Source organism: Cryptomeria japonica, chromosome 11 (genome assembly GCF_030272615.1).
Source record: "Cryptomeria japonica chromosome 11, Sugi_1.0, whole genome shotgun sequence".
NCBI classification, from domain to species: domain Eukaryota; kingdom Viridiplantae; phylum Streptophyta; class Pinopsida; order Cupressales; family Cupressaceae; genus Cryptomeria; species Cryptomeria japonica.
Genome location: NC_081415.1, coordinates 204,332,770 through 204,348,739, shown reverse-complemented (window position 1 = coordinate 204,348,739; position 15,970 = coordinate 204,332,770). Strand labels below are relative to the sequence as shown.

At 35.4% G+C, this 15,970-nt stretch overlaps 1 protein-coding gene and 1 long non-coding RNA gene across 2 annotated transcripts in view; one reads left to right on the top strand and one right to left on the bottom strand.

Moving 5' to 3' along the window:
- Positions 1-11,238: 11,238 nt before the first annotated feature.
- LOC131859770 (uncharacterized) lies at positions 11,239-15,216 on the top strand. Its single transcript, XR_009359349.1, has 2 exons — positions 11,239-11,831; positions 12,003-15,216. It is a non-coding gene; the product is annotated as an uncharacterized LOC131859770 (long non-coding RNA).
- LOC131067651 (DEAD-box ATP-dependent RNA helicase 15) overlaps positions 15,183-15,970 on the bottom strand; it is a 75,665-nt gene continuing 74,877 nt past the window's right edge. Inside the window, exon 12 of the transcript XR_009359348.1 lies at positions 15,183-15,617. The gene's annotated coding sequence lies outside the window, so the exon portion shown is untranslated. The remainder of the gene's footprint in view (positions 15,618-15,970) is intronic.

Genomic DNA, 15,970 nt, shown 5'->3' with positions numbered 1-15,970 from the left:
TTTTTCTAGAGGAGGTCACCCAAGAGCTCCAAGAAATTCTAAATAAGGCAATTCATGACTTTGGGCCTCCTCGGCCAGGCGATAGAATCCTATTCAATGCTAATGGAGAACTAATTAACTATTATCCTTTCTTACTCGACCTGAAAGGAAAAGACTTGGATATGCATTGGGTTTTTGCGAGAGTTGGCCTAGGCTACCTTAAATGGTGGTTCCTGGGAGATAATTTAGAAGGCTCGGGTAGAGATGACGACCTAATCCAGTTTTCAAGACGCAACGGTATTTTGCTTTCAAAAATAGAAGATGAGAACCCTCAAATGGAACAGGCATGTAGGGGTGGTGCTAGCAGGGGTCATTGCAGGTCCAGACTAGGTTGTGGTAGCAGTCGCCCTCCGAGCAGAGGCCGTGGGAGAGCGAGGAATGAGCACCTGTAGTTTGAAGCCCACAAGGAAATTGCAAGCTGGGTCCCCTTTTAGTTATTTTAAAGCTTACTATTTTGACTCTCGAGCGAGTATTTTGTTCTTATCAGCATAATTTCTGTTAATAGGGCAGCAAGCTTCTGCCATTTAGACTTTAACTTTTTTAAAAGGGAATCTTAGACTTATATATGCTAAATTTGGAAGGACACCTTACTCCTTCTATGGACTTCTTGGTTGCATTCCTTCTACACTTATAACAAGGCATATAGATGCTTCCATTTTGAATTCTGTTAAAAATTTATTAGCTATCTTAGCTCTGTAAATTCTGCATAATCAATATAATTATGGTTGTCTTTACCGATGAAAAAAAAAGTAATATAAGATGAGTATAATCACAACATAAATAATTAAATAAAGAGAAATACATGAATACCTTGAGTGACATATTATTTTTAGATTGATACATATGATGATAATTATATGCAATTAATGGATGCAAGCAATTATGTGTGGATTAAAATGACAATATCATGTGCTTTATGTGAGCTTAGCATTGTTTGTTTTAGATCTAGTTCACATGCAAACTGGCTTTGTATCCATAAACTTTAACTACTAATTATTTTTTAAAATTTTTCTCTACAAACTCTGAAAACATAGATTGCTAAAATGGATCATTTATGTCACTCAAATACTTCCTATGGAATTTGTTATCTATGTATTTGTAAATAAACTGTACTCATCAAATACATCTCAGGCTTATATGTAGTTATACTGAAAATTGTTATAGTTATAATGTGCATTCTTCTACATATTATAAAGAGTTTTTAAAATATCGGATTAATTGACAGGCCCAAACACCATCTCAAGAGATACAACAACATTTGAGGTTGACAGTAAATCATTTTTTACCGACAAATAGTTTTAACTTGTTGGATAGCGGCCACACAACGATTTAAATAAAGCTTGAAACAAATGAGCAAGGATTGCTGAAACACACAAACAACAAACCATTCAATTCAAATTTTTTTTATGAGGCAAAGGTAATAGAAGGCAGTTGCTAGCATGCGGCGGCACAATATCCCACCCCGGCACAATATCCCACCCCACTCCCGCAGTCGCCGATGTTGCAGCACTTAGGGCTGTCTGGGTATCCTGTACAAACGCCATCGTTAACGCACAGGAATTTAAAGCATGGCCCTGCTTGCGCCGAAGCCACGCTAATATTGGCCATTACTATTTCCCAAAGCTCACCTCAATCACACAGATGCAGATGCTCATCTCAACTCAGGTAAACATCATTCAAATAGCATGGGCATTCTCTTATTTTCATCGCCAACTCGGCCTGCAATTTATCCTTCTCTTATATCAAATGTAACGCGAATGTATACAAGAAAATCAAAATCTCTCTCGTACAACCTAGAGGGACAGTAAAAACCCTAAAATCCTTGTCCAACTTTAATGTCTTTTAAAAGCCGGCAAATTAAATGGGCTATCCATCATCTCGATACTATCGATATCCTGTCTTATTTAAATTTATTCTTTCAAATAACAGTATCACGTTATTATTAATGATTTGCAAATAACACAATATGTATGAAATAGGGCAAATTATATTATCCTGGATTTTCTTAATGATTTCACAATGTACTTTTCATGCTCTTCAAATGATGTCTCTCATCATTAACTAAAACAATAAAACAAGTACAAATTTTTTTTATTTTATTTTATGTTGCTGCTTCTGCTCTTGGTTCTGGAACTGGGTTAAGTGGTTTTGCTATCTCTAGCAGCCATATCATCTCCTCCAAGATCTTTCATCAGGTCATTGTGATAGGATGTATAATCAACACTCATGTCATTAATCTTTTCAAGCCCTGTTGTTCATGGCTTCTTTACTAATGTCGACCAGGTTCTTGAGATTTTTCTTAATCTCAGCCATGGATTGTTCCACCTTATCAATCCTTTGTCCCTGATTACATTTCATTACCTCAATATTCTGAGAGAGTTTTTGAGTCATGATCATGAGTTTCTCTAGCTTGCTGGGTTCAGGGAAGCAGTGAAAATGTCAATTATTTCTTTAACCCCCATTTTCAGGGTGTCAATTTCAAGCTCGACCCACTTCTAGCAACACTCCTAGCTTTTGGTGGCTTCCATGACCAGGTTAATCAGACTACCATCCTTCCCCTATTTTTCTTTCTGGAGACTGATAGGGATGTCCAGTTCAATCCCTTGGTCTGTAATCTGCGGGCTATGATCCTTCGCTGCCATCTTTTTCTTTTTGGTGAGGGGTTCGGCCTTGGAGATCGGCTTGTTATTGGTTTGTATTTGCTAGCCGCGCATCTGGGGGTATTCTTGCTGGTGAGCATCTCAGGAGTCACCATCTTTTCCTTTTCATCTATAGGTTCGTATTTATGGTCATCAATAGGAACTCCGCTATCATCCAGGTCCATCTTCGAGTTAGAGACATCTTGGACCTCCATCTGCAGGCCAATCTCAGCAAGTGGGGGCATAATTTCAAGGGATTTGGCATGTTCCATGATAAGGACAATAAGCCCCTCATGAAGAACAGGGTTGTTAGGGTTTTCCAGGTGCTTTCTAGGCTATTCTCAAGGGAGGAGGCTAGATAGTAGGGAGCAGAGATAATTTTACCTTGTCGAAAATGATTTAGGATAGTGAAATGGTAGGAGAAGATGCTTGCATACTTGCCATCGAGGGTGTTATACCTCATTATAAACTCTGCCATGTCAACCCATGGGGCCATGAGGTCTTTTCTATTATAGCTGCCATCGGCCATCTTGGTAACTCTGGAGCGCTCCTTGTCTTTGTCAAAGAAACTTGACTAGTCCTCGTCGCCAATTTTTCTATCCCTGTAAGACCTTCTTCTAGTCATAGCCAGACCAGCGATGATCGCCACCAAAGTTTCATCAATATGATAATCAACACCATAAGCCCTGAGACTCCCTTTTTTCCATTCGTTAACAAAGGCCTCCATAATCATAGGAGAGGGGCCATGAAGCCGGTCCAGGTAGGGGATGAGACCACCATTGATGACTTCCTGCCATACATCTTTATTCTTTTTCCACTTCTCGCAAGTAGAGGGCTCTTGTCTGTTCTTATCCTCTCCCATTATGCTCCTGGTCACCAAATAATAGGAGAAGGGGCTCACTATTGCCAACCAGTTGCCAAAGAGTGATGATACCGCCAGAAGCACCATGCACATCAACATAGTGAACACCACAATCTCCAAAAATTGCCAATTTAATCTTTTCCACTTTACAACCAAGCATTTTCGTCTCTTGAACAAGTCAAATATCCGGCTTATGATCCCTAATCAAGTTGGATAGTAGATCATGCTTATGGGGATGATTCAATCATCTTATATTCCACAAAATAATTTTCATTTAGAAAGAGAGGGGGATCCCATCCACATTTTTGGTAACATTCTTTGGGCTTTGTTTGCAATGGAAGCCCAACTCTTCCTATCTCTACTAACCACATTGGGTGGCCTCCCCACCCCCCGTGAATCTGACCCATAGTCCGCTTTTTGTCTATTTCTGGTTGAAAACTCCCAGAGGTCGGAGTAGATTGACCAATAGGGAAATTAATTCTTCTTTTTTTGGGTTTGATCTCAATAAAAGGATAGGAGTCTTCTTGTGATGATTCTAGTGTGAGAGAAACTTGGGGTTTCACCTTGATAGAGTTACCCATTTCAATGACCAGTTGAATGGGAATATCTGGGACAGTTCCGTTAGCCTTTAAAGTATTCCCTTCTTCATAGGGAGAATTCACAATAGGGGATTCCCAAACATTATCCTCCAAGAGCAGAGGGTCAGGAGCAGGGACCACAGGTGTATTTGAGGTAAAACCTGCTCCAGGCATGACCCCATCTTCCATAATCGAGGGAGGGATAGAGGGATCGACAGATCCATTTGAATCATTTTACAATCCTTCTAGAGGAGGATTATAGGGTAGGGCATCCCTCTTCTCTAAGAGCGGCTTGTCATTCCTCTTTCTCCATTCCTTCTTTGGCTTAGATGAACACTGTTTAGCCCAATGACCCACTTTTTATAGTGAAAACACGCAAAAGGGATGGATTCATACTGCACTTTCTGCACCCATCTTCCCAACTTAGGGAAAATATCAATCTCAAATGTTAGGTTGGTATATTGTTTGACATTGACAAACAATCTGGCATAAATAAGGCGTCGTTTAGTTGTAGTCATTGGGTCAACTGAAATTAGCTCTCCAAAACATGCTCCAATTCCCACAAAAATCTCTTCTCCCCAGAACTCCATGGGTAAACCTAGCAATCTGACCCAAACTGGGGCTTCATTACTTTCCCAATCTTTGGGATTAAATCCTGGTTCCCACTTTTTGAGGGCCAGCGAGTCTTTGCCCAACATCTAGGGATCACCCCCAAATCAGATTGAAGATCTTCCTCACAAGTGAATGAAAAAGAGAAGAAACCACCAGCCATAGCCACAACATCAATTTGACCTTTACCCTTCCATTTTCTAGACACCCAGGCTCTAACAGCCTCAATGTTGGGATGTGGTCCTACAAACTTACCCACCAAGACTAAGTTCATGTAAGCCATATTTTGATCCACCATATAGTTTGGGATAGAGATGGATAGTTTTAGTTATAGTAAATGGACGAGATGCTTTTTACTCAATATAAATATTTACATAGTATAACTTGAAGAAGATTTAACAATTATAATGGTATAAGAACCCTCTAGTACAATTGTCTAGAAAATACTTAAGATACATGAGGAGTTACTTGAGTTGAATGTTTCAATATAAAAGTGATCATTTTAACTCTTCTCAAACTAAATGGATGATTGTTGTACACTTGGGAGAGATGTTTCTTTTTCAACGTTATCAAAAAAAATAAAATTGCATTTTGTTTAGTCACAATGTGGCCATTATAAATTCAAGCATTACAAATATGATTATACATCAAGGTATTGAAGTCTCCAACCACCATGAATTCTCCTTCACATGAAAAATGTGAGATGAGAACATGATTTTGGCTTGTTCCATGCATAATATTCCTTTAAATTCTTCTCAACTAAAAGAATACCTGACCCTATACGAGGTACCTAGCAATCTGGAATCGGTGGGTGGGATGGAATCTGATGTAGCGTGATGCATCTAACATACAATTTCATAAACATAGAAAAAGATATGCATCTAACATCATGATATAGAAAAGAGGATAGAAACACAATCATTCACAATCTATGATTACAAAATGTTTAGCAAAAGTATCTTTTTAAGCTGACTATCGACAAATATATTTAAGTGGAGATCTCCCCTTCTTTGTTTACCCATATTCAACTCGCATTCATGAATAAAATTATAAGTTATCTCACATGTAATAAACAATTCTACTTGAATGAAAAAGAAAACTAGCCTCCTCAATGATCATTATTTCCCTAGTCCAATGTGGTTGTTTGTGACATCTATCGTATAGAACATATTACTTTGGTTTTTTATACGATTTTATTAAAAATTAAACTTGCACATAATTTTTTTTTAGTGGATTTACTATCATAATTAGTTGATCAAACATGACTCAAAAGATGATTCACATAATTGTTTGACATAAATAATATCCATATTTAATTTTCAACCAAAAAAAGATAAAATATAACTTTATTTCTTTCATAAAAATTAATAGAGCTTATATTCATAAAAAACTATTTTGCAACTAACTATAATAAGAAAAAAAAATGAATTTAAAATTTAGCATAACTTCCTATTTTATGTATTCCTATATAAAATAAAGAAATTAATAAAATTACACTTATATTACAATTTCATAAAACTCATAATTCCAACTTTTGTAACAAGTTTATTTTATTTACTTCTTACTAACTCTTGTGACTTTGACTTAAGTTCGACACATAAACTCTTATTGTTATAATGTCTTACCTTGAATTGATATATTGAACTTGAACATATTCTTTGATGCCTTGTTAATACATTGTGCATATGCATAATTACAATCATATCAATTTTACATTTTAGACCAAATATTTGGGTACAACTCACGGTTCAAAATTGTTGTATTTTAGATTAAGAGTAAAGAAGGAAAATATTTAGATAATTGGTATGTTGTAATTAAGAATTGATTTTTTTAATGTGGGATTAGGTCTTCCATATAGACAACTAATACATTATAGGGAAGGGATTAAATAATTGATACATTGTAGTCTATGGGACAATTATTTGAGTGGAACTAGGTCTCTTAAACATAAATAATTAATCTGTTATAATCAATACAATCATTTATGTGTTGAATTGCGATAAATAATTTCTTTGTAATGACATGGACAATTCCAAAACATAATTCCCATAATTTACTCCAAATAAATCAATAATATGACATAGTAGATAATGCTCATCTCAATACATTTACTTAATTCATCTCTTCATAATGATGTTACAATAATTGAGTTCACAAAAGCTCATCCACTTAACTATTTCTCATGATCTAGGCATAATGCCCATGTTGTCACTATCTAATCATGTGACCTAGACATTATGCCCATCTCATCATATTGATAAATACGATGATACATCAAGGTACTGAAGTCTCTAGCTTCCATAAACTCTCCTTCGCATGCAAACTGTGAGATGAGAACATGATCTTCAAATGCTTGTTACGTGGCCCAATCATGAAGCATAAGTTTCCTCAAAATTCTTCTCAACTAGAGGAATACCTGACCCTACATGAGGTACCTAGAAATCTCAAACCAGTAAGTGGGATAGAATCTAGTGTAGTATGATGCATCTAACATACAATTTCACACACATAGAAAAAGATTTTGACCATTTATCTAACATCATGATATGGCAAAGAGTAAAGAAACACAATCATTCACAAGATGATTTCAAAAGCTTTGGCTAAAGCATCTTTTTAAGCCAACTACTAGCGAATAGATCTTAGTGGAGATCTACCCTTCTCTATTTAACCATATTTGGCTCCCACTCATAGATAAAATTTGTGATACTTCTCAAAACAAGAATGGTGTGAAAATTTTATTCCAATAAAAAATGGTTTGATACATCCCAAGAGAATAATAGTGTGAGAAAATTAATCCTAACAAAAATGGTGTGATACTTCCCAAAACAAAGATAGCGTTCAAATCTCCTTTATTGTCCATGCATTCTTAATTTTTATTAACCAACTCTCATGCATAATTAAAAAATGAAAGAATCTAAAATATGAAAGCATGATTGAGAGTAATATATTCTTCTTTTTTAGTTCAAGACAATTATTATTACAATAATGAAATAAAGTTATATATACATACATACATACATACATATATATACATATATATATATATATACATATACACATATATATATACACACATATACATATATACATATATACATATAGATATATACAGATATACATATATGCATATAGATATATAGATATATACATATAGATATATACATATATACATATACATATATACGTACACACACACACACACACACACACACACACACACACACACACACACACACACACACACACACACACATATATATAACAATGGTGTGAAAAAAATATTCCCAACAAAAATAGTGTAAATTATTCCCAACAAAAATAGTGTAAATTATTCCCAACAAAAATAGTGTGATACTTCCCAAAACAAGAATGGTGTGACTATCCTTTATTTCCCATGCATTCTTCATATTTATTTATTTTTTTGATAAAAGTGGATGAACCACTGAAATTATATTAAATTTTATAATTTTTACATGGTGTCTAGTTCAATGAGCACTGAAGCGAAAGAACCAGTAAGAAAACCCTTCATTATAGCTCAAAAGAATAGAAGCCTATCTACCCATTACAATAGCCCATAGGCAACCCACAAAAAACCCCAGATTACATCACCAATCACATTAGATATAAAGGAAGCTTGAGAGAAGCTTGTAGGATCTAGTGAAGAAGATAACATCCCAAAAGAAGCCACCATATCCTAAACAAAGTCAGTGCCAACACCCAAAAACCCATCTGTCTATGCCCCACATGTAACCAAGGCCCTGCAAAGAACAAAACACAAAGCCAGAAGGGAACCAAGTAAAAGCAATCCTGTCAGCATAAGAATGGTTAGCAAACAAATGCCCATCCATATAAGGAGTAGAGAAGGATGAAGAAAACCCTCAGGAATCAAAATGAGGCCGATCCAAAAAATAGTCCATAGTAAATGCCATAATATCAACAATAGGATAAGGAGCCATCTACACCACCATATTAGCTGTACTTTCCAGTTCCTCAGAAGAAGCCAATAGCCATCAATTTTGCCAAGAACTCTAAAAATAAAGCAGAGCATTATGAATTTAGAAAAAAACACAAAACAAGAATGAATACCATACCTGCTCACCATTCTGAATTTAACAAGGGAAAGGATAACCGCTGCATGATTATCTTATCATCATAAGAGAAAATGCTGAGCAAGAAACCTCAAACCAAAAGGTGAAATTTCCTCATACCTTTCAACAGATCCAATCATTAAGGCAACTTCCAACAGAATGAGAACAAGGCATAATGATTCAATAGAAGGACCAGTTCCACATAATGTGAAACGAAAGCTCATTACAAGTTTCCCAAATTCAACCACAAAGAAAAATGATAAAAAAAGCAGAAGATCAAAATCAATGTAGTTTAACAAATCCAACCATGAAAACTAATGATTTGCATGGGAGATCCGATACCAAGTCAGTCCCCAAAATATCCAATGGAAACCGAGGTACTCATCAACTTTGATGATATCCCATAAACCCATCATGTAGCTTCATGGAACTAGACAAAGCCAATCAAGAAGTCCTAGAGATACCAAAACTGCCAGCCATTCATAAGATGTCCCAAAATAAAAAATAATTACAAACAGATCATACATTTTTATTCGTATAAATTGGCCAACAACTTACCAAAAAGCTAAAGAAAGTAAAATAGAGAAAGACCAACTGACAAAAGAAGATAAGGAGATAGCCATCAACAGAGGTATCCATAATATTTCAAAAATGCAGCCAAGGAACAACATGGGAGACAACTCAAAACCTAATGACTATCAAAAAGTCAGCCGAGCATAGTTTGCCCCTCCACCCTCCATACTTAATAAGGAGCTACTACCAGAAATATCTACAATAAAGATGCTGCCATAAGGAAAGACAACATCCCGCTATAGCCATCCAAGGAAGTGAAGCACCCCATAAAGCAAGGAGATGAGATAGGACACTTCGAACAAAAGGCAGCTCACCCCAAAAAATAGAAACCACAACAAACACTCTCCTTAATGAAGAAATTCTCCCAATAAATGTCAACAACAAAGATATTGCCCAAAAGACCAACACCTTCATTATAGACACTTATGAAAGAACACCCACACCAAGAGTAGGGAATGAGGGATTTCTAAATGGAAGAACTACTAAGAGAGAAGCTTCATACAGGAGATAGGAATGTCTGAAGGGGCAAGTTCTATATAGTCAGCACCCTCAACAACAACCTTGTTAGCTATAAAATCTGCAAAGACATTGATCTCTCTAAAACAATGAGAAATAGAGAAAGTGGAGAAACCTTTTAGTTGTAGGAGAATGTGATCTAAAAAATACTGCAAGTGCTAAGAAAGACACTTTTTGCTGGCAACTTCTTGAAAGACTAGCATTGAATCACCTTCAATAACAATATCCTTAATGTTTAAAGAAAGAGCTAGGTCAAGCCCAAAGGATAAATCCTGAAACTCAGCCACATTATTAGTGCCATGGCCAATATATTTACCCACTGCTTTAATGATCTTTGAAGAGTGATAGAAAATAATTACCCCAATCCCAGACCTCCCCGGATTTCCTTTAGATGCCCCATCAAACTGAAGTTTATATGAAGGAAAAGGAGGAGGACTCCATTTAGCCATCTTGTGTTTAAGAAGTGAAGAAAATCCATCTAATATAACCCCATGAGAAGGCATCAATTGAAGCGAAGACCATCGCCAAGTGACCTAATTATCCCAATGAGAAAAAGGCCTGAGATGATCTAGATTTTTATGATGAAAGAGATCACCACTTCACTAATGGAGGCTTGAATTCTACCAATTATGTCTGCCAAAGATGCAAATTTATGTTTAAAGATTCTTGAATTTCTTTCAAGCCAAAGATTCCAAATCACTAGAGATGGAGCGACAACCCAAAGAGGTGAGTAGAACAAAGATGGAAACAACAAGGGCCATGACATAAATTGTGAAAGTAGATTAGAACAGAGAGCAGAAGACAATCTATCATTCATAATTAAAACATGAAAAGAATCTAAAATATGAAAAGCAAGACTGACAATAATATATTCTTCTTTTATATACTAACATTATTTACTATTAGTAATTAGCCAAATAATTTTTTTTTAAAAATAAGACATATATACTTATTTTCTTTTCTAATTTAAGACAAATATTAAAGTTTTTTTGAATGTTGAAATAAATAACAATTAGTCAAGGCTAAATATTCCAATATAAATCATGCCATTCTTCATAAATAGAAGAAAACTCCTTTGAAATAAGATTGGTGCAAGAAAATTATCCCCAACAAAAACAATGTGATACTTCTTAAAACAATAATGGTGTGAGAAAATTGTTCCCAACAATAACGGTGCGATACTTCCCAAAGCAAGAATGGTGTGAGAAAATTATTCTCAACAAAACATTGTGATAATTTCCAAAACAAGAATGGTGTGACTAAAATATGAAAAACATGACTAAGAGAGTACATGTAGTTTTTGGTGAGCTTGAGGATTTGTCACATTTGCATATTTTCCTTCCACGGGATTAGTTTCGTTTTGTTCTATTATTTTCAAATGCCTATGTATAGCTATTTGCTCCTTATGGCTGGCATAATACATTCGACATCTTTTTCGGCTTAGTTCTCTTTGATTTTGCATTTGTTTAGGGTGATTGGTGGTTCCTTGAGTGCTGGAGTCAGCCATATTTTTGAAGTATTCATCAGGAAAAGCATAAACATCATAGCATATTGGTCCAAAGGGAGTCTTCTAACGAAGAATTTAAATTATATACATTAAGTTTATATTTTTTTAGTTTTAAAGTTTAAAACATTCATAATTGATTGTCATTTTTTAAGCTTAATAGATTTGAAACTGATCGGTACGTAAAAATAAGATAGAAACTTGCAATAATCTAGAGTATATCATAAAAGATCAGCATGCTTACTGAAAAGCAATGAAAAAAGGAACTCAAAGATGCGTAGTTTACAAGGATATAAAGGGGACAACTCAAGCAAGAGATATTTAACAAGAATTTGGGAAGAAAATTGAATGTGTATGAATGTGAAGCAAGATCAGAGACAAGAAGGTTATGAGACAAAGCTCATTGAAGCTGTTTGGATTCTTGTAATTTCTGGCACCATTGAATTGTTGTTTTGTTTTGAGATTTTCAATTTGACTTAGCATTGTATCTTGTGTTTTTTCAGTTTAGGAATTCTTGTAGCTTCTAAATTGCTCTTCTAATAAGATAGAGTAGCTTTGTCGTGCATCATATTCTAATCTCTTTTTTTAATGCAGTTGCTCCGATAGAATATGGCATTGTAAATCATAGGGCTTGGAAACCATGAGGTTCGAGATGCTTCCATGTGGGTTAAATTTACCACACGCATCCATGTTCCACGGCAACTACAACTTCATGAAAATGGAGGAAAATGACAACTGCAACTTTACGACAATGGAGAGAATGATGACCAACTATATTATCGATGTGAGACACTCTTTTAATGGGGCATTTCCCACCTGGAAAATCCTATCGGCTAATTAGTAAATAAATGATAAAACATTTATTGGTCAGCTCTAGAACTTAAAAGAGGATCCCATGTATTCGATTTGTGAGTTAACAACAATTGGTCAGTTTTAAATTGTGAAAAAACCACACTCAAACCATTTATCACATACAATTAATGAAAAAGAATCAATTAGTAAATATTTATAACTTAAAAGATCACACAATCTTTTATCATTTATACAAATGATGAAAAAATAAGTCTATGTAAAAATGATAGCAAGATTTCAAAAATAGATAATCAAGATAAAAGGTAATTTCCAAGTGTGACCATCACAAATTGGCATTCATGACTCATTATTTTACAATGCACAAGCATAGACACACACACATGCACACATAAACGCACAAACACACACACATATTTTGGTATTAGGAAGATTTATTGTCTATTATATTATGTAGGGGTAAATTACATTTTCATTCTATTTACAAATGTATGCTGACTCTATTTACAACTATATGATGCCTTTAAGCCTCAACACTTGCATCAGGGGGATTTATTTTCTTCTATATTATATAGGGGTAATTAGATCCTTGACTATATTTACAATTGTGTGCTCGCTTTAAGGCTGGGGGCTCATATCAGTACACATTTCTTTGATTATCTCAAGATGTATAGTGCTCTCCGAGGCAAAATATAGCTGCTTTCCCTTGGTGATGGCAACTTTCAGTTGATCTTCATTATTGTATGTTTCATTTCTACATGTTAGGCTCAAGAGAAATTGATTATATGTCACATTTTTTATTACCCTTGTGGTTCTTTTCTCAGCATTCTCATCAAATTGAAGCATGTATAATATTTCTGCAAGCATGCCCATAAGTTTTGTTGCCCCTTCATCAAATTCAATAGCCCATATTGTATCTATGTGGTCTTGCAGGTTTGTCTGGAGGATGTATCTATAGTTACACTCAAACAGGGTCATGTTACACTTAGAACAATACCAAGTTTCTTCTTTAGTCTCCTCTTATCGTTTCTTACATGGTTTTCCATTTACTTGGGTTGGACATGCTGGATAGAAAAATGACTGAGATTTTCTCTATTGTGTCGTTGCCTTTACAATGCAATAGAAGGGTTGCACTGAATTTGATGCATGTGCCCAGATTTCACTGATCGTCATTCTTTGAGGGGTGGGAGTAGGTGCAGCAAGTTGATGCGCAATTTCTTGTCCAATGTCAACATTTTGGTTAACCAATCTTCAGTTGGGCCAATTCCTCTATAGGAGGGTCTATGAAGAGGCTTGTATTAAATTTTGTACCTATTACCTTTCCATTGAATTCACATACACTGCCATTCTTGATAACAAGAATAGTTGTTTCTTGTAAATAATACCTTCATTGGAGTTCAGTACCTTCTTTTTCTGCCATTGCACCCCATAGTGTAGCATCAATGGTTCTTCGAGTCATGTCGACTAACTTAATGGTATGCCTAGGAACCTCTGTACCATCTCTTTTACGTATCATTGAGCTTGGATGACACTAATGATGATTCCAATGACGTCAATGGTTGAGTTGTTATTTTTTTTATTCACTTGATCAAGAGTTGTCAAAATATATCAGTGCTTGGGTATGGAAGAGTCGTCATTGCAGGTAACAACCTTTGAATTAGCTACCAAGGTTATTTCTAGTCCACTGTTGAGTTTGTTGTAAATTTTACTGGCTGGCTTTATTGCTCCCCCAGATAATGTGTAAAGGTTGAACCAAATATCCTGCTCAAACACACAAACCGCAAACCATTCAATTCAATTTATTTTGTCTGAGCAAACCATTGAAGGCGGTTGCTAGCATGTGGCGGCACAGAATCCAATCCCACTCCCGCAGTCGCCGATGTTGCAGCACTTAGGGCTGTCTGCGTATCCTGTACAGCCGCCATCGTTAACGCACAGGAATTTAAAGCATGGCCCTGCTTGCGCCGAAGCCACGCTAATATTGGCCATTACTATTATTGCCATTAACACCAACAACAAAACTGCAACGCTGCCCATTTTCATTTTCATTGCCATTTTTCCTTCCTCTTCCGTTTCCCAAAGCTCACCTCAATCACACAGATGCAGATGCTCATCTAAACTCAGGTAAACATAACTAAATAGCATGGGAATTCTCTTATTTTCATCGCCAACTCGGCCTGCTTTTATTCTCCAAAACCTTATGATTAATTCTAACCCTTTTGAGGAAAATTCTGATGAAAGAGTACAAAGTCAGACCAAATGAAACTTGCATCTCAGTTTAATGTCACTTGGACGGCAGTGCAATCAGCTACTCAACTGGGTTCCTTGGAAGGTAAATTTTTTTTTTATGGAAGAACAAATATCTTATAAAATTTGTGCATGTTTAGTATTTGTTAGACTATTTAGCTCCAAAGGAGTACACTGAAACTCATGCTCGGGGTCTCCTCCAACCTCAACATGGTTGTCCTTGGACATCAGAACATATCCTAAAATAAAATTAGCAGCTTAAGTATAATGTATAAAATTAGCAACTTAAGTATAAAGTAGGCTGAAGAAGCAATTACAATAACAAAAATTGGAGAGATATAATGTATGTTGGATTGGCTTTATTTATCTATTATTTGACCACAAATAGAGTGAATAGAATACAACTCTCCTCAAAATTTAATCACGATTTCCAAGGTTTTCACTGATAATTTTCAGGCCAAAACTTGTGCTCTGCCCTCCCAAAACAATTCATTGCTCACACGAAAACCTTCTATAAATACATCTTCTCAGTTCACAGTACCTCCAATGTCCGTGATACAGTGATCATGATCACAACACCATGTTCTCAAATAAAATCACTGACTAGGAAAAGGAAATTAAGATGTCTATATGTTGTCTCTCAAATAAAATCAGTGACTAGGAAAAGGAAATTAAGATGTCTATATGTTGTCTCTCAAATAAAATCAGTGACTAGGAAAAGGAAATTAAGATGTCTATATGTTGTCCCACATCTACACATTGGCTATTGATGAACCCATTAAACACTTCAAGGCTTCCTTGAGATAAATATATATTTTTCAATCCTCCATCTCTGAGGAAAAAGATAGCAAAAGAAGGCAAGCAATACACAACACTGATTAATAATTCTTGCCAACCCAGTAGCAGAATAGCTAAATCCAACAAATTAGAGTCTTGTTTTTTAATGGTGAACATTAACAATCAGGCCTTCTCTGTTAAGAGAAACACATTATGAATAGGTCAATTATGTCACCCAAAGCTTAAACAAAGTTACATTTAAGCTTCTACCTCAGTTATGACAATTATGAACTCACTATATGTGTTATCTATATAACTAAAGCGTAGACCCCCAAATAATTTGAATATGTCTTCAATTCACAGATAGGCATGCAACTAATCACTTTGTTATTAATCTTCTTTGGGATAAGTGTTGAACCTGATTACTTATTAATCACTATATGTTTGGCATTTCTCTTTTTAATTAATAACGATTCATACCTGTAGTGGTATGATTATAATCTACTTTCGATTCCCTCAAGCTGGCAAGAACGATGCTCTGGTCTTTGAGATAAGTGTTGAACCTGATTACTTATTAATCACTATATGTTTGGCATTTCTCTTTTTAATTAATAACGATTCATACTTGTAATGGTATGATTATAATCTACTCTCGATTCCCTCAAGCTGGCAAGAACGATTCTCTGGTACCACTTGTAATGTCCCCTTTTGGGAGGACATTAAATCTT